This window comes from Odocoileus virginianus, chromosome 14, assembly GCF_023699985.2.
Source record: "Odocoileus virginianus isolate 20LAN1187 ecotype Illinois chromosome 14, Ovbor_1.2, whole genome shotgun sequence".
NCBI classification, from domain to species: Eukaryota; Metazoa; Chordata; class Mammalia; order Artiodactyla; family Cervidae; genus Odocoileus; species Odocoileus virginianus.
The window spans coordinates 46,025,282-46,043,777 of NC_069687.1; the positions used below are offsets into that span (position 1 = coordinate 46,025,282).

General features: G+C 41.4%; 1 long non-coding RNA gene across 13 annotated transcripts in view; it reads right to left on the bottom strand.

The window, feature by feature from the left end:
• The window catches only part of LOC139038264 (uncharacterized), a 116,739-nt gene extending 100,999 nt beyond the window's left edge, over positions 1-15,740 (bottom strand). For 11 of the 13 annotated variants that reach the window (XR_011491234.1, XR_011491233.1, XR_011491231.1 and 8 more), the window contains exons 1-4: positions 15,637-15,740; positions 14,837-15,155; positions 13,103-13,189; positions 12,606-12,850 (exon numbers count right to left, since the gene is read on the bottom strand). This is a non-coding gene — a long non-coding RNA (uncharacterized lncRNA). The remainder of the gene's footprint in view (positions 1-12,605; positions 12,851-13,102; positions 13,190-14,836; positions 15,156-15,636) is intronic. The other 2 variants (XR_011491224.1, XR_011491232.1) reach the window with 2 other exon arrangements.
• Between the last annotated feature and the right edge of the window lie 2,756 nt (positions 15,741-18,496).

Below are 18,496 nucleotides of genomic sequence, written 5' to 3' on the forward strand. Positions count from 1 at the left end.
CTTCAGAAGAGTCTTTGGACTGCCTAGTACATAGAAAAAAATCCCTTGGGTTTCTTCCTGTCCCCACTGTCCCCTAAGCATGGAAAATAAGCAACAGCCTCATTAGCACGACCCTCAGTGAGGGTGCTTCTTCACAATCTAAGCACACTGGACAACTTTATTGCTGAAGAAAAGCAGGGCCTAGCTCCTCAGGCTATAGCCATGCCAAATCCCAGAGGCAAAACGAGACTGCCTTCTTTATTGTGACAGGATGGAAGATGTCTCTAAGGCTTACAGTTCAACTTCTACAGCACTTCCCTTGGCCTTCAGAATTACTCTGTATTTACAAGGTATGGTCCCTTCATTCCCACAGGCAAATTTATTTGCTAAAACTGGAACAAAAAGTCAAAGTGCGAGTTCAAAGACTTCAGGTCCAAAGATTTTTGAAGACTTTGGATTCAATTTCTATTTTGTGCCTTGGGGTTATTATCTATGTGGATTAGGTTATTGTGGATAAGGAGAACTTGTTCTTTCTTTTTAAAAAATGATCCTTAAAATTAGCTGAATGTAAAACTATGACAAGTCAATGCATATATAGCATATTGGTATGACCTATTATGCTATACCATACATCATTGCTTTACTTTCCCCATTCAGTCACTAATAATTATGTCTTAAAATAATAAGCCCTATCTTCTATCATGAGTATTTACAAAGCACAAGTTTTCAATAACTGTAAATTTTCTTTTTAAAGAGTTACATGATATCTCTCAAATGAGCCTGCTTTTTAAAGTATCCAGTTCCATTAGTATGACTTCCCTTTATTTTAAGTGTACTTATTTTATAGTATCCTAATTTTCATATTGCCTTGATAAGTTCCTGGGATATAAATTTTCCTAATTTTTATTCTGTTTCATCTTGTGATATGTGGTGTGTGTGTATGTGTGTGAATGGATTCTGTATGCTGTGGATTGTAGAAGTATGCTTATTTTTATTTTTTTCTCTAAAGGAAGCCCTAGGGGTTTCATTAGTCTACAGTAAGTTCCTATATCAATTTTTCAGCTTGGGGGTCCCCAAGAAGCAGGTCAGGTAAGTTTGGATTTCTAGAATGAGATGGTTAGATAGCACACCAACTCAACGAACATGAGTTTGAGCACACTCTGGGAGATAGTGGAGGACATAGGAGCCTGGCGTGCTACAGTCCATGGGGTTGCAAGAGTTGGCTAAGACAGCAACTGAACAACCTCAAAAACATAGAATTTCAATTTGTCACGAGAAGTATTTTTTCCACCAGGACCCTGGGTACTCCTGAGCTTCCGTGGAGCTTCCCTGGGCCTGTGGGGAATTTTTTAAGTTTACCTTTTACTAAAAGGGAAGGCATCCATAGCCCTGACTTCAGGCTAGGATCTCAGCAAACTGGAGGAGGCCAAGGACAGATCTTTAGGTATTGAAACCCTATCATCTCCCTAGGCATTTGGGGGCATGTATCAAAGTCTAATTCTCTTCTGGGCCATGATGACAGCACCTCATGAGCTTATCATCTTAGTTTTGAATTCCCTCTATTTTTTCTGATACCTGGAAATTTCCCTTTCTTCCTTCCAAGCAAAGCTTTCTATTTTTAGCATTTTATGTTAAAATTTCTATTTTATTTAAAATTTTTTTTATTTTATATTGAAGTAGAGCTGATTAACAATATTGTGTTTCTTTCATGTGTATAGCAAAGTGATTCAGTTATACATATACTTGTATCGATTCTTTTTCAAATTCTTTTCCCATTTAGGTCATTACAGAATATTGAGCAGAGTTCCCTGTGCTATACAGTAGATACTTGCTGCTATCTATCTGAAATGTAACAGTGTATACATGTCAATCCCAAACCCCAAATCTGTTCCTCCTCTGCCACCCTTCCCCCACCCCCGTAACCATAAAGTCTAAGTCTGTGAGTCTGTTCCTGTTTTGTAAATAAATTCATCTGTATCATTTTTTAGGATTCTGCATGTAAACAATATCATATATTTGTCTTTCTCTATCTGACTTACTTTACATAGTATGATAATCTCCAGATCCATCCCTGTTGCTAAAAATGACATTATTTCATTTTTTTTAAAAAAAATTCATTACTGTTATATGTTTTTTGTGTGTACAGAGCTTCTACAATAGCCTGTCATGTTGTTGGAACCAACAATCTAAAAAACCTTTATGTAATTTTCTCATTAACTCATCAGGACAGGGGAGTAAGCATATTTCCCCAATTTTAGAGGAGAGTAGAAATTCAGATGTACTAAGTCATGGAGTCAATTCATGATGAAATAAGACTGGTGACAACTAGAACAGTGTTCTTTCCATTCTGGAACTGTGGCTCAGATCCAATCTACTAGAGATTCCTAATCAAAAGGTTGAACTCCTTCAAACTTTTGGCACTAGAAACTGTCTTCAGGCTCAATAAAAAATGCCTTAACACATATATCCTATTACGTTTCAATTATATCTAAATTTTGTAAATAACGAAATGTAACTTCATTTAAAAGTAAAACTCTGAGTAAATCTACTTCTTGGTGCCTAATTCAGAGATATTGGCCACATAGTCCTAAAGAGATAACATATATATATATACATATTTATATATACACACATACATACATACACGCACACACAAATATATAGCAAAGGATGATTGTGCAATAGTTCTCATAGTAGCAAAATGTGAGAGAAAATGTAAATGATCAATAATGAATGAATAAACAATTACATTACACAGGGGTCTGTGTAAACTGACATGAAACAACTTTCAAGACAGTGTTGAGCTGCAGCATAATACAGAATGATAAATTTGTTAAAAATGCATATACCACACATAAAAAGCAATACCAAGTCTTTTTATAGATGCACATCTATATATGAGTGCAGAGAAAAGTTATGGGTGATACAAGCTAGGCTACTAAAAGCAGTTCCCTCCAGGGAGGGGTCTGGAATTGGAGCTCAGGTTATGACATGGAAAGCAGGCTCCATCTTTACAGGCTGTATAACTGAAATTCATAACCACTTGTATTTAAGTACTTTCAAAAAGAGGCCATGTAACTGAACTCACAATAGCTTTTTTTTTTTTTTTTTACATTGTGTTATTTCCCAGTCAACAGACACTAAAAAGACATATGTTAATCCATGAAAATTGTTGAAGCACTGTGGACCTCCTAATCACATTACTGGTGACCTCTGTCCCTAGCCACAAGCCTCTTTGTGTAATTAATGGCTATGCTAATAAGGCTAGAAAAGCAATCTGTAATTATTGTGAAACTATAAATCCTGGGTACACAAAGTCCATGACTAAGACTAGTAGATCACACTGAGGTGTACATTAAGAAGGAAAGTGTCATGGAAAATAGAATGTAGTTTCTTCAAAAGATTAAAAATAAAGTTGCCACATGATCCAGAAAAGTCACTCCTGGGCATATATCTGGACAAAACTCTAATTCAACAGGATACATGCACCCCTAAGTTCATACTAGCACAATTCACAATAGCCAAGACATGGAAGCAAGCTAAGTGTCCACTGACAGATAAATGGATAAAAAGATGTGGTATACATGTACAATGGAATCTTATTCAGCTATTAAAAAAAAGAATGAAATAATGCCATTTGCAGCAACAATATGGATGGACCTAGAGATTATCATATTAAGTGAAGTAAGTCAGGAAGAGCAACTATATGATATCACTTACATATAAAATCTAAAATATGACACATATGAACTTATCTATGAAACAGAAACAGACTCTGAGACACTGAGAACAGACCTGCGGCTGTCGCAGTGGGAGGGGAGGCAGAGGGATGGATTGGGAGTTTGGCATTAGCAGATACAAACTACTATATATGGAATGGATAAACAACAAGGTTCTACTATATAGCACAGAGAACTATATTCAATATCCTATAATAAGCCATGAAGGAAAAGAATAAAAAAAAAAGAATATGTGTGTGTATGTGTGTGTATCACTGAAACAGTTTGCTGTAGAGCAAAAATTAACACATCGGTAAATCAACTATACTTCAATAAAATAAATTTGAAAGAAAAACAGGAAGTATCATATGAATCTGCTGCTGCCACAGAAGTTAATATATCACAGGCTTTCACTGTGCAAGCCTGCCTTTACTCCTACATCAAACTATAAAATGGACCAGATACAAAGATCAAGCAACCAAAAATATTCATGTCTTTCTTGTATCTTTGCTGTATATTATTTTCTGCCTTGGAGATCCTTGCTAATTGGTATGGGAGAGGCACACTAGGTGTTTCTATTACCACTGAGAAAATAGCACTTTTTTTGTTTTCGCCTTAGAGTCACTAAGTTATTGTTTAAAAACAAAAAAAGTCACCCAGATGCATTGAGACCTCCTTCTGCTACAAATTTCTATAAATACAGACTGAACGACCTTTAGGTTCAAATCATTTTTAGCTACTAAAGCCCAGGTGGTGTTCCAGGAGGGCTCGTGGTGAAGAGGCCAAGAAAAAGATGGTCAGGGAAGGAGCATTCTCAAACAGACACTGACTATGAGTTAGGTTCTCAGGCGGCTCAGTGGTAAAGAATCTACCTGCCAATGCAGGAGTTGCAGGAAACGTGGGTTCGATCCCTGGGTCAGGAAGATCCCCTGGAGGAGGAAATGGCAATCCACCTCAGTATTCTTGCCTGGAGAATTCCATGGACAGAAGATACTAGCGAGCTACAGTCCATGGGGCTGCAAAGACTCGGACATGACTGAAGCGATTGAGCGCCCACACAACAATGATAATAATCATAAGAAGATCTAGCATAATATCAATGAAGAAGTCAAAACACTCATGGATGTAAGTGCCTCTCAGTGAGGTTTAGACCCATGCTGCTAACCAAAGTCATAGCACTGGGTTTAGAGAAAGCAGTTCTTATTCAAAATAAATCTCAAAAGTCATGGGAGGAGTTCTCCAAATGCTTGCTTTAGACGACAATTAATTTCGTATCACTTTTTAAAGAACACATATCCTGATAAAAGAACATTTTCATACAGATTTAAGCACTTCAATTCACTTTCAAATGAAATAAAATCATTCCTCAGATATTGGCTGAAAAACACAAAGACTCCAGAATCTTGTGGAACCATGGAAATATGGAAATGATGGTTTTTAAATAAAGCATTAACTTTAGAAATGCCAACCCAGCAAAGCCCTTAGCTGGTTTGTTTTTTTGTTTGTTTTTTCAGTTTCTTCATCATAAGCGCCACTATACACTTAGTCTACTCAAAATTTAATGAGTTTTAATGTTATCCCTTCAAGAAAGGGTTCATCTCTATCCACTGAAACTTCCTTATAAATCTGAACAGAAGTATCTTAATTTCCCCCTCCAGATAGAACCTTGGTTGAAAGGTTGCAGTGAAAAGTTGCATTGCACAGGAAATTAAACTGTGAGGCTTAGTTGTCCTCAGTTGTGCATTAAGATCTCCACCTGACATCAAATAGGTGGGCAGTCTGGGCAGATATGCTAGAAGCAAACAGAGAGTGAGAATTAGGTCCGAAATTCCAACAAGAGCATGTGTTATCACACAAGTCAAAGACCAATAATCACAGGAGTGTTATTTCCACCTGGGTCTTTACTTTTTAATTTTTCCATTTAACAGAGGAGGAAACAAATTACTATGGCTGCCATTAAATACAGCACTTAGCTTTAATGCATTCTCTAATTCTCCGTGCTACTTTGCGAGGGAGATACTATCCCATTTAGAGATTAGAAAACTGAGACTGAAAAATACTGACTTCCTTTAGATCTCCCCTCACATGTCATCCGTAAGGTGTTTCCTTCTTAAATAGAAATCCGTCCCCGGCACTCCCTTCAATCACCTCCTCATCTTGCTTTATTTTTCTCCCTGCCACTTACTTCCAGCCTGACACATCATACATTTACATCATTCTTGTTTCTCTCACCGTTCTTGCTTATAAGCCTCATTGGCTTTACTTGGTTCACGGCTATATCTCCAGCACAGAAGAGTACTAGGCCCATAGTTGGTGCCTAATAATTATCTCTTCAATGATGAAATTATTAAAGAAACCTGTCTAAGGCCACTGAGCTAGTATTTGGTGGACCTAGTACTTGGATGCAGGACTCCATCTCTTTAGCATGCACTTTTAAACATTTTGCTGTTACTTGAGGTCACTTCATTGTCTCTAAGGAATCAGCTTATTTCACATCAAGATAATGCACAAGAATTCTTTATTTTTAAAGAATAAAAAATTCTTTATTTTCTCTGGTTACCTCCCTTGCTGTGACTATACTATGAGGATACTTATTTGAAGGACTCCCAGATGGACTGAGAGGCCTAGATGAGATTCTACACTCAGCTAATGAGAGATCAAATCTCTCTACATGTCACTTCTTTAACAAAGAGCATTCTTTCTCTCCCGGGTCTCATTCTATTGTTCTAAATTTTTGGAACAGATATTTACAATGTGCCAAGGACTCCCAAAATGATGCTGAAAGCCTCCAAACCAATTTCAATGAAATTAAAAAATAACTGTGTATATCTTACATTCCACTTACCCGACTCCCACCACCAAAGAACAAACCCAGAACACCTATTGATAGAAAAGTCTGCAAGAAAATACACAAAAATATTAACAGAAGTGGTTTGTGAGACCTGGGATAATTTTTTTAATGTTTTTACTCTGTACATACTATATTACTTTTATAATGAAAAAGATACACTTAATCTAAAAATAAAGATATAGCCAACATAACTCTTAGGAAAAGCAACTCTTATCAAGAAAGCAACAATTCATCCTTTGTATTATTTTTTAAATACCATTATGTGTTAGTCAAGAAGCAATAGTTAGAATCAGACATGGAACAATGAACTAGTTCCAAATTGGGAAAAGAGTATGTCAAGGCTGTATATTGTCACTCTGCTTATTTAACTATATGCACAGTACATCATGCAAAATTCTGGGCTGGATGAAGCACAAGCTGCAATCAAATTGCTGGGAGAAATATCAATAATCTCAGATGTGCAGATGACACCACTCTTATGGCAGAAAGCAAAGAGGAAGTGAAGAGTCTCTTCAGTTGAAAGTGAAAGAGGAGAGTGAAAACGCTGGCTTAAAACCCAACATTCAAAAAATGAAGATCATGGCATCTGGTCCCATCATTTCATGGCAAATAGATGGGGAAACAATGTAAACAGGACAGACTTTATTTTCTTGGGCTCCAAAATCACTGCATATGGTGACTGCAGCCGTGAAATTAAAAAAAGACACTCCTTGGAAGAAAAGCTATGACAAACCTAGACAACATATTAAAAAGCAGAGACATTACTTTGCTGACAAAAGTATGTATAGTCAAAGATATGGTTTTTCCAGTAATCATGTATGGATGTGAGAGTTGGACCATAAAGAAAGCTGAGTGCCAAAGAATTGACACTTTTGAACTATGGAGTTGAAGAAGACTCTTGGGAGTCCCTTGGACAGCAAGGAGATCAAACCAGTCCATCCTAAAGGAAATCAATCCTGAATACATTAAAAGGACTGATGCTGAAACTCCAATACTTTGGTCACCTGATGTGAAGAGCTGACTCATTGGAAAAGACCCTGATGCTGGGAAAGATTGAAGGCAGAAGGAGAAGGGGATGACAGAAGATGAGACGGTTGGATGGTATCACTGACTCAATGGACATGAGTTTGAGCAAGCTCCAGGAGATGGTGAAGGACAGGGAAGCCTGGCGTGCTGCAGTCCAAGGGTTTGCAAAGAGTCAGACACAATTGAGCAACTGAACAACAATGGCAAAAATGTGTTAAGCACTATATTATTCCTCTAAAAAAAAAAAACCAGATGTCTTTATAAAGTTTAAAAACAATGAGAGTCAAGGATTACAAGATTTTATTTCACTTTAAAAAATGGGTTAGATTTAATGAAAAGATAGGAAGAAGAGAGACCTACCCTGACCCTGAAGCATGTGTATTTTCCATAGACACCATGTAACTGCTGGGTTTCATTCTAACTCAGGCGTGTGTAACAGCCAACTTAACACTGACTTAATTTTGGGGTAAGCCATGAGTCTTAATCAGAGTCAGGACACTTTCTAATGAATATAGTGTGGAATTCTGTATGGAATTCTCCCCTTTTCCTTTCTCCCACTATGGTGATTCCCTTGACCGTCTCACTTTCCTGGTCCCTGGAGTCTCTGCCCCTCTCATATTTTCTTTATCCACCAGGGCCCTCAGTCATGTTGACAGCCAGCGTCTCGGTACCCACTCCCTCATATTTGCCATAGCAGAACAACACACCTAAAGAGAGAGACAGGGCAAGAAGAAAGCAGCCAGGCTCTTCTGTAGCCACAGCTTATGGATTCGTTAATAGCCTTGGTGTTACCTAGTCTTTCAAAAACAATAGGGCAGTAATTAGCTTGGCTTGGCCAGTCAGCCAGCCCACAGTAAAAGGCAATAAAATGGGAATAAATGGAAAGATAAAAAATAAAAGAGGTTTATAAGCAACATACCTTAAAACATTTTATTATCTTTTAAAATGAGAAGGCTTAGACTTTTAATTCCATAATTAATAGCCCATGAAGCTACTTGTCTGGACAGAAGGCATACCATCTTTAAGCACCAGAACGAGAGTGCCTAGGAGCACAGCAAGGTGCAAATTATGAAATTTTTTATAGACAGCAATGATGTCTCAAATCCTCTGATCTCCCCGTGAATTTGCTCCCCGAGAGTAGTAAGTGTTCTGCTGGCCCTGAAGGAGCCACCTGGACGGGCAGCCTAGGAGCTTCACAGGGCAGTTAGCAAGCAGGTCTCCACCTTCAGTGGAAGCCACAAGGTTTACTCCTGGACTTGGTGTCCACTTCACAACCCCCCAGTGTGCTTTCAGTGTACACACACACACACACACACAGAGAGACATGGGCTTCCCTGGTGGCTCAGAGAGCAAAGAATCTGCCTGCAATGCGGGAGACCCAGATTTGATCCCTGAGTCAGGAAGATCCTCTGGAGAAGGGAATGGCTACCCACTCTAGTATTCTTGCCTGGAGAATTCCATGGACAGAGAAGAGCCTGGCAGGCTGCAAAGAGCTGGACACAACCGACTATCACTTTCACTTTCACACACACACATATATATTTGTGTATATGTGTGTACACCCATATATATACATATATACTTGTGTATATGTATGTACTAAGTCACTTCAGTCATGTCTGACTCTTTGTGACCCCCTGGACTGTAGCCCACCAGGCTCCTCTGTCCATGGGATTCTCCAGGCAAGAGTACTGGAGTGGGTTGCCATTACCCTCTCCAAGATATGTGTATATATATATGTATGTATTTCAGTATGTTTCTATAAATATATTGATATATACACATACATATACACACTCACATGCATATGTATTGAATATATATAATGAACTAAACACAAAGCCAAACATAAATGCCACTTTGGTTTACACCAAGCTGTATTTCAATTTATTCAAGTTTCTTCCACGGTCATTCTGACTTGCTTTGTTACAATGGATAAGCCTTAAATGTTTCAGACTAGAAGTGAGAAAGTTGGGATCTTATCACCACCCCTATCTGGTTCATCTCCAAATCTGTTTCCTCATCAGCAAAATTTCCCTGGTGGCTCAGATGGTAAAGCCTACAATGTGGGAGACCTGGGTTTGATCCCTGGGTCGGTAAGATCCCCTGGAGAAGGAAATAGCAACCCACTCCAATGCTCTTGCCTGGAAAATCCCATGGACAGAGGAGTCTGGTAGGCTACAGTCCATGGAGTTGCAAAGAGTCGGACACAACTGAGCGACTTCGCTTTCACTTTTCACCTTCATCAGCAAAAAATAATGTTACTGTTGTTGAGGATGATGGTCCTGGTGGCATTGTCCCCACGGTCTTGTTTGAGAAGGTGCTGCTATTGTGGTATCTTGAGAGGGGCAGGAGCAGTGAGCTATGTTGAGATCATGATGCCCAGGGAAAACCAAGGGAGGGAGGAGCCAAAGCTCAGGGAACATAGCTGGGCAGAAAGCGAGCCCTCAAGAGTAGCAGCCAGCAGCCAGAACTGTAGTGTGCAAAGGGGCAAGGTGACCTCAAACTCATCACATACCAGTATGCATAGTGCTCTGATGCTGAGTGGACATCGCACCTAGAGACCCCAGACAAACAAGTACCAGCACACCAATTTAGGATGCAAAGCAGGATCTAGCTCAGAAAAAAAAAAAAAAAAATCTGGAAAGGGTTAAGGAGTACATATTGTCTTCAGTTAATCAAGTTACACTTCAAACCTAATTCCAAGGTTGAAAAGTAAGCATGAGGAGAAAGACCACAGCTCTTACCACAATGCTCAGACTCACTACCATCCCAGGGCCAGGGAGAGCCAGGTGTAAGGCAGGAAGAGGAAACAGAATTGCTAATACCCTCCAAGCCTTGATCAAGATGGCTCTGGATTGGAATTTATCAGTGGAAGATCCTTGATATTATAGCAAGTATGCAGGGGGTGAAATAGGGAAATGAGGGACTGCCTTGAGGGTCATTGAAATTTACCAGTGAAGGTTCTCAGCTCCCTGGCATTAAGTAATTGAAAAGCCCCAATGGGAAAGCAAATGTATTGAGATAAGTACCATGATTGTTAACATTTGACATCGACCCTAGCACTGATGGTTAGTGGAAAACTGCTTTTAAATCTTTGTGCTTCCTGAAAGTGAGCATGTGCATGAAAAATCAATACCTCTGAATTCATCAATGTGTTTCCACTATCAGTAGACGGGGAACATGGCTCCTTAGGGCACAGGCCTGGGAATTGTCTCCTCAGATATCAAGTTTAGCAACAGGGACAACTGTCTTCCAGGTTCTACATGGAGCCACCCTCCAAAGCCAGGAGAGAATACTCAAGACTAAGACTTTTATCAAGCTCCAGTCTTAACACTTTCAGGGAATCCAGTGGTTATATCTGATCTTGGCCAGGAATTTCCTAACCAGCTTCTGGATAAATGCTTAGTTAACATTATTTTTCACTCCGTCTGGGTCAGTGACTAAAAGGTTAGTGGCGTTTTGTTTTAAAACTTGAGGGGAATTTGGTTTCTTGCAAACAGAGCAGTTTTCTCAGAACAGTGTTTTTCAGGCTGCGCATGGAATCATCTGGAAACTTTAAAAAATCATCAGTATCAGGGCTCCACTCCTAGAGATTCTGACTTAATGTGTCTGGGGTAGGCAATATGCTTTCATAATGTTTCAAAAGCTCTCCAGGTGAACCTTAGCCTTCTCAAACTATTAACATGCAGCTGAATCCCTCAGGATATTTCATAACTCACAGATCCCAACCCAGTAGGTCTAGGGTAGAGCTTCAGATTCTGTATTTTTAACTATTTCCCAGGTGATGTCCAAGCTGTTTGCCTATAGGCCATATATTGACATGTCAGAAAATGTGGGATACGGTCAGAAGAGAGGGTTTCACCCTCATTTCCTCCCAGAGGTAGGGGGGTAGGTAGGGGAACCCTCCCTGACCAGAGCAGACCCCACCTCCACCCCAGATCTGTGGCTTTTTCTTGAACGGTCTGCCAAGTTGAGCAGATGCTCCCAGATCTCAAAGATGGTCTTCTGAGTTCGCTATGAAAGTAAGCAATTATCCAAATGTCCAGGAAGGCCTCAAATCAATCACGGCGACACTAATGGGAATCCCGGAGTCAAGCAGTGAACTTTAAACAACAACAAAAAAATGAATCTGCCTTTGCTTCACTCTGGCTCTGGGCTTGTGGGGAAACTCCATGAGCAGAAGCTTGTGCGGCCCTCACCCCGTCAGATGGTGAGCAGGGGCTGCGAGGGAGGCAGAGGGCCCCCTCGATGCACAGCGGCTTGGCAGGGCTCCCCGCACAGTCCACAAAGCTCTGCGGACTAAGCCTTGGCCCCTTTGAGGTCCTCCTGCAGTGGGTACCGCTGTCTCCTCCGCCTTCACCTCCCTGACATCCTGCTCTCCTCACGTCCCTCCCTGATCAGACACGTTGAGCAAGAGGAACTGCAACTGTGTCTGACCTCCAGATCTGTGCGATCCTTCAGCCTTGCCTCCCAGGATAGTCATGTTTCTCCTCCCAAGCTGGGGGCGGGGGGATCTGTCTGCTCCACCAGAGCTCTCAGGATGGAAACCCCCACCCGGAAGGTCTCCCTTTCACATTTCCAGTGGCCAAAACACTCCTACTTTCCAAGGTCCTGCTTCAGTCCCATCTTTCTTATCAATCCTACCCTCAGCCACCAGCCCCTACACCATCCTGGACACTTCTAGAACCTTCCCTTGCCATCTACAGCTGCCATTAATACATGCCCTGCTGCTCCAGACTTACTCTCTTTTCACAAGAATATGGCGTTTCCCCATCAGCAATCAGAAACTGGCCGGCAGCATAGTGCCTGCGCTTTCTTATACCTCCTGTCCCTGGGGCAGTTCTTCGTAAACAGATGCTCAGTAAGATTTGTCACCTGTTTACAGAGAGCTCACCACAGTGGATGAAGCTGAGGTTCCCGGAGGCCAGACTCTCAGTCCGGTTTACTCACAGACAAGCCTCCCCACCACTAACAAAAGCCTCAGCTGCCTCACTGCCTCAGATGCCTCTGAATCCAGGTGTGCTCACCGTAAAGTGAAGTCGCTCAGTCGCGTCCGACTCTTTGCGACCCCATTCACTGTAGCTCACCAGGCTCCTCCGTCCATGGGATTTTCCAGGCAAGAATACTGGAGTGGGTTGCCATTTCCTTCTCCAGGGGATCTTCCCGACCCAGGGATTGAACCAGGGTCTCCCTCATTGTAGACAGACTCTTTACCATCTGAGCCACCAAGAAGTCAAAGGTCTTTGCAGGATCAGGCCCTCGTCTGGTTCCTCTGGAGAGAAAAACAATAGGGTGTGGTTGGCAGAAAAGTAGAGACCAAGCCAAGCAACCGTCTCAGAGAAAAACCGCTCACACGGCTAGAACAAACAGGTATGGCCACACCACGAGCCCTGGGCAGAACTCTGCACCGGTGCAGGGTACACAGAGGAGCACCATCCAGCGCCGACTACCCAGGAACCACCACCAAACTCTTCAATGGGGGGAAACTTGTCCCCAAAAATAAAACAACAACAATGGAAATTACCGTGTGATTCTTGGAATGTACCATGGGAATCCTTGGAAAGCAGAACCTTGCTAAGATGTCTCAGGAAGGTCCCGGTGTACTGGCAGCCTTGACAAACAGCAAAAGAGAAATGACAGGCCTCAGAGCTCTAAGGCCCTGCTTTTCTCTCTGCCAGGACACATGGCCAAAGACGCTGCCCTCGCAGGCACAGGGGGCCTGCCTCAGCCAGCTTCAGTGTTGGCCTTTGGCACTAACTGGTCTGAGTCCTCCGCCGCTGCCCTCAGGCTCCTCTTTTTTTTTCAGTCCGACTTCTCCCGGGTCCCAGTCATCAGGCCTTACAAAGAGGGAAGAGCCTTAGATTCACTCAAGGTGGGGTGGGGTGGGGTGGGGGGAGACTTTGCAATTAAATTGCTAATTAAGGAACTACCAACCTGAAGAAGCTAATTTGCACTGACCTATTTAAAATATCTAGCAGCGGATCAGGCAGGCATTGAGGCACAGCCCTTTTATGCGTCAGCCAACTGGCTTTCTTTCAGAGCAGCGGCTATCAATAATTCCATGCTGAGGACCATCTGATAGGAAATCCACCGCTGGCCCCTGGAATGCCAGCATTCCCACTGCTCTGTTTTCCCAGTTGTCAGCTCTGTTTATAAATTGTCCATTTATAGCAAATCCAGCACCTGCTATGAACACCTCATCCTGCCAAGTGTTGGAGTACGTCTCAGAAAGAGGCACTATAGACTTTTTCAGTTCCTTTTAACCTTTTCCCGGTCCGGGAGTTTGAATATTTGCATAGGAATTCTGAGGGAGGACATATTCTGTACAGAAAAGGCTAGATGATCTATTAAAAGTTAGCATTTTGCTCTACTTAAAAAAAAAAAAAGGCAGCAAAGCATCATTCTCTTGGGATACACAATGCTCTCTTTCTGAACAAGTCTGACATTGGGACACATTTAAAATAACCCCTAAAAAAATTCCTCAGGGTAAAAATGCTCTGGAGAAAACTCAGGGAAGGCTTTCTTTTTAACTCTACTATGTAGCTTTTTAGCTCACTGTCAGCACAGCCACTTAGCAGATAATGCTGCCTGCTGCTTGAACCCATTATGTAAAATATATTTTAAAACACCATCTTCGGTGCTGGAAACGCACTATGTGACCTAGAATTTTTTTTTTTTCTTGTCAAACTATCCATCTGTAAAGTGCCTAGAATTAATTCTCAAAATTCCAACCCTCCCCCCAACCCCAACATGTTTTTGTTCATTTTGCTCTATGCAAAACAAAATAAAATCTATGGCACCAGTAGAATATTCGTGGAGTGTGGGTTCCTGGTTTCTAAAGGGTTGTGAAGGTCAAACCAGATGTCTGTGGATAACCTTGGGGTGGTGGGGCAGCCGGCTTGATGCTTCGGTCTACAGCTTGCCGTGGTAATCCTCCTCAAGCAGAAGATTGTCACCCTTTTAAAGCCCTGAGGGAGACCCTGAGGGAGACCACGTGGGCACTGTCAGCTGGACTCAGGGGGCAGCATTCCCGAGCCCCAGCTCTGCCTTAAGCCAAGGAGGCGGACCCATACTTTTAGGAGAGGACTCAAGGGCTTGATGTTTCTTTTCTTTTAAAAAATAGAAAAGTTGAGTTATCTGGCTGTAAAAGACAACCCAGGCAAGATTATTATTCATGTTCGAGCAGTTAGGTGGTCGTGAAATCAGGAGAAACTGAAGCGATTCAAAAAATAGAATCAGAAAGCATGAAATTAAATACCTGTGATACTAGAAATGTTACTCTGACACAATGTGTCTTTCTTTGCAGAGGGCAAGGTCCTCAGCTTTCCGGAGCATTCCAAACACTTGTAGCTTTTTGTCACAGTCCATATAGATTAGGCTAACCTTATATTGCATAGGCATCAATTATTTCCTTCCGTAGTGGGACTGTGCTTCATCAGTTGCGTGTTACTCCCAGGCAAAGCATCCTTGCTTACTTTCTGGTCACTGGATGGCTATCTGTTTTACCAACCTGGATTCTCTCACTCATCGCAAAAGTCAAGCCCCCGTTACCGGAGATGATCTCTGAGATGCCCCTGCTGGAGAAAGGAATGTGCAAATTAGGAGACTACAAATCAGTTTGAAAACTCAATGACTCCTTCCCATAAATCTGTGTCCTTAATATTAAAAATCATTTAGAGGTGCTGAAAAGAAAGAGAACTGATCGCTAACAAGAAGCAGCAGCCCTACTCTCTTTGGGGCGTGGATTAGTAGTTAAGAGGAGTAACACAGATCTAAATCCATATTCTGCTGCCAAAAACAGAAAAGAGGAAACCTTTGAAAGCAAAGGAGGCCTAAGAATAACCATCAGCAACTAGTTAGAGCCACATGGGCAGGAAGCAATGCTCAAGTGGCAGTTTTGTGCTGCCTTTTTTTTTTTTTTTTTGGTCCCCCTTCCCAGTGGCTTTCACATTCATCCTGTTAAAAAGATAGCTTCCAAAGACAACCCCTCCACACAGACACGGAGGCCTTCAGAGCCTGCTCTTCTGCAGCAGCTCAGAGGTCTGGAGCTCCACATACCTTCCACGAGGCCTTGGCTTGGGTGCTACTTCCCGCCCCCCGCACCGTGAATCACTTCAATCTGTTTAAGGCTGCATAGTGAACCCTTCACAGGCCACGTTCTGCACAGCGTCCTCAGCAGGAAATGGTTGGCTGAGCAAACATTTGTTTCCTGTTTTGCTTTTGATGATTTTACATTTCAACTCAACCTAGCTTTCCTCTTTTTGTTTTTGTAGTAATGAAAATCAACACACCGAACCAACAAAATTGGTTGTATCTCATGTGCTTTGAATGATGCTATTAAAAATACACTTGAATATATCTTATAAGAGGTATTGGTGTTAGAAGAGGGCGATGGAGCTTTGGAATGGCCCTGGGACTGCTGGAGAGGCACAGAGGATAAGAGGGTTACTAGAAGAAGGTTGAGGCAACTTAAAAGCCTGAGGCTGGAAACTAGGGGATGGGGAGAATGCAGATAAAACAGACATTGAGAAGACAGAGCCTCTGCAAGCCATACAACTTGATGCAAATTAGGAGGAGGTGCCCCTTTTGCTGAGCACACACAGACCTGTGAGGGCACAGGGCTAGTTTGGCCAGGTGCCCTTCTGAAAGGCAGAACCTGTGTTAACATATGTGGTGCTTGGGGAAAATGTGTGCAAGAGACTGCAAGGCTCAAAGGAAAAACTGATCCAAAAAAAAAAAGTCACTGATGCTTCTGGTAGCATACAGGAAATCCTGTTTTGAATCATAGATCTTTGCTGGCGGGTGTGGGTGGGGGAGGATGGTTGGCAAATTTGATTTCTCCAAACTAGCTATATCAAAACGTCCCAGTGGAGCTTTTTTATCCTCTGTCATGTTTTATGTGATACATGTATCATTCATCTCACAAGAGCTATGTGTTCATCACATCTAATAAATAACATTAAGGATTAATACAATTTATATTCGTCAGGATCACAATCCGTGCCTAGGCAAAAATTGCTGTGACACTAGTTACAATCCAAGCACAGCCCTCAGCCAAGACCTAAAAACACTTGGATTTCACAGGATGAACAGTTGGGGACTCCTTACAGCCTTGATCTCAAAACCCTTGAATGTCTTATTGAAACAACTGGTTAAACTTCAGCCAAACAAAAACATACAAAACCTCCATTCCTTAGACAGATTGTTTTCCCAAGTTCATGGCCCCAATTTGTAATATAATTCCTTATCAAATCTGCCTGGGTTAGGTCCATGAATTGCATCATGGTTAGGAAAATTGAAGTGGGCAAAAATTAAAATTAAAATCTCATAGAAAATAGAGAAGAGAAGAAACAGAACGTGACATTTCATACCCATCACGTAATGAGTATTAGCAATGTACCATTCTCACTCAGGGCGTTCAGTGACCACTAGGGAAACGTTAATTGTGACAATTTACAGATTTTATAGCTCCTCAACCACTGTCTATGCACCATCTTGTTGAATCCTCGTAACAGTCCTCTGAAGTACGCATGGTTTGTCATCACCTTTTGGTAGATGAGAAAATTGAGAATTCATACAAGCTGAGAGACTTTCCCAAGGCCATCCAAATAGTGAATGACAGACCAGGCTTCAATTCCAGGCCTTCTGGCTCAAACAAGCAAACCTTACTAATATGCTGGCTTTCTAGTCCAAACAGAGGCATTGTCTCTGAAGATGGTCTTCTGCATCATGGACAGGTCTACCTACTTCTGGGATGAAAAACAGCCTGATGTGGGATTGGATCAGCAATGATCCCAAATAAGTTTGTTTGTTTTATTTTTTAATTAGATTCCACATATAAGTGATATCATATGATATATATCTTTCTCTGTCTGACACTTCACATAGTATGATAATCTCTAGGTACATCCATGTTGCTGCAAATGGCATTATTTCAATCTTTTTTTGGCTGAGTAATATTCCATGCATATATGTGCCACATCTTCTTTATCCCTTCCTCTCTCAATGGCCATTTAGGTTGCTTCCATGTTTTGGCTACTGTAAATAGAGTTACTATGAAGACTGGGGTGCATGTATCCTTTTGGATTATGGTTTTCTCTGGATATATGCCCAGGAGTGGAGTTGCTGGATCATATAGTAATTCTATTTTTAAGTTTTTTAAGGAACCTCCATACTGTTCTCCATAGTGGTTTTACCAATTTACAGTCTCACCAACAGTGTAGGAGGATTCCCTTTTCTCCATACCCTCTTCAACATTTATAATTTGTAGACTTTTTGATGATGGCCATTCTGACCAGTGTGGGGTGACTTTAACAGAAAAGTGTTTAAAGAAGTTTAAAATAAGTCTTGCAGGGAACCCATGGCTGAGGCTGATTCTAAAGGTGGGTGCATAGTTGATCACTTATTATTTGGCCAACCATCCAGGTGAGACTACAGTTGTGTGTGCCAGCTCAGCATCCAGATCAGTAACTTCATTTTAAAGGCTAAAATTAAGATCCTTCAGACAGTTCCTCTGCCAAGCACATTCTTGGAGAAGTAAGATGATAACTGACTTCAGTTGACAACAGTCTCTGAGTTGTCTGCTTCTATAACATCCTCTCTATCTTAATTCAGATTGCTGATTAAAAAACTATTTTTCAAAATTGAAGATGCCTCTTTGCCCTTTAAAGAGTCTGAAACCCGTTTGATTGGATATAGAATATTGTTATCTCAAGTTGTCTAACAAGTACTGATATACTTTGGGACGTTGTAAGGTCAAGGATGGCAGTGATCTGTTAGAAGGCCTGCTTCCTCGAAGATTTCAGCCATGAAACCAAACGATGGTGACAGATGGTCAGACTCATCTATCATCACATCTTTACAATAAAAGCATCAGCCTTTAGAATAAATCTAGTGTAAATGACACAAACAATCTAAC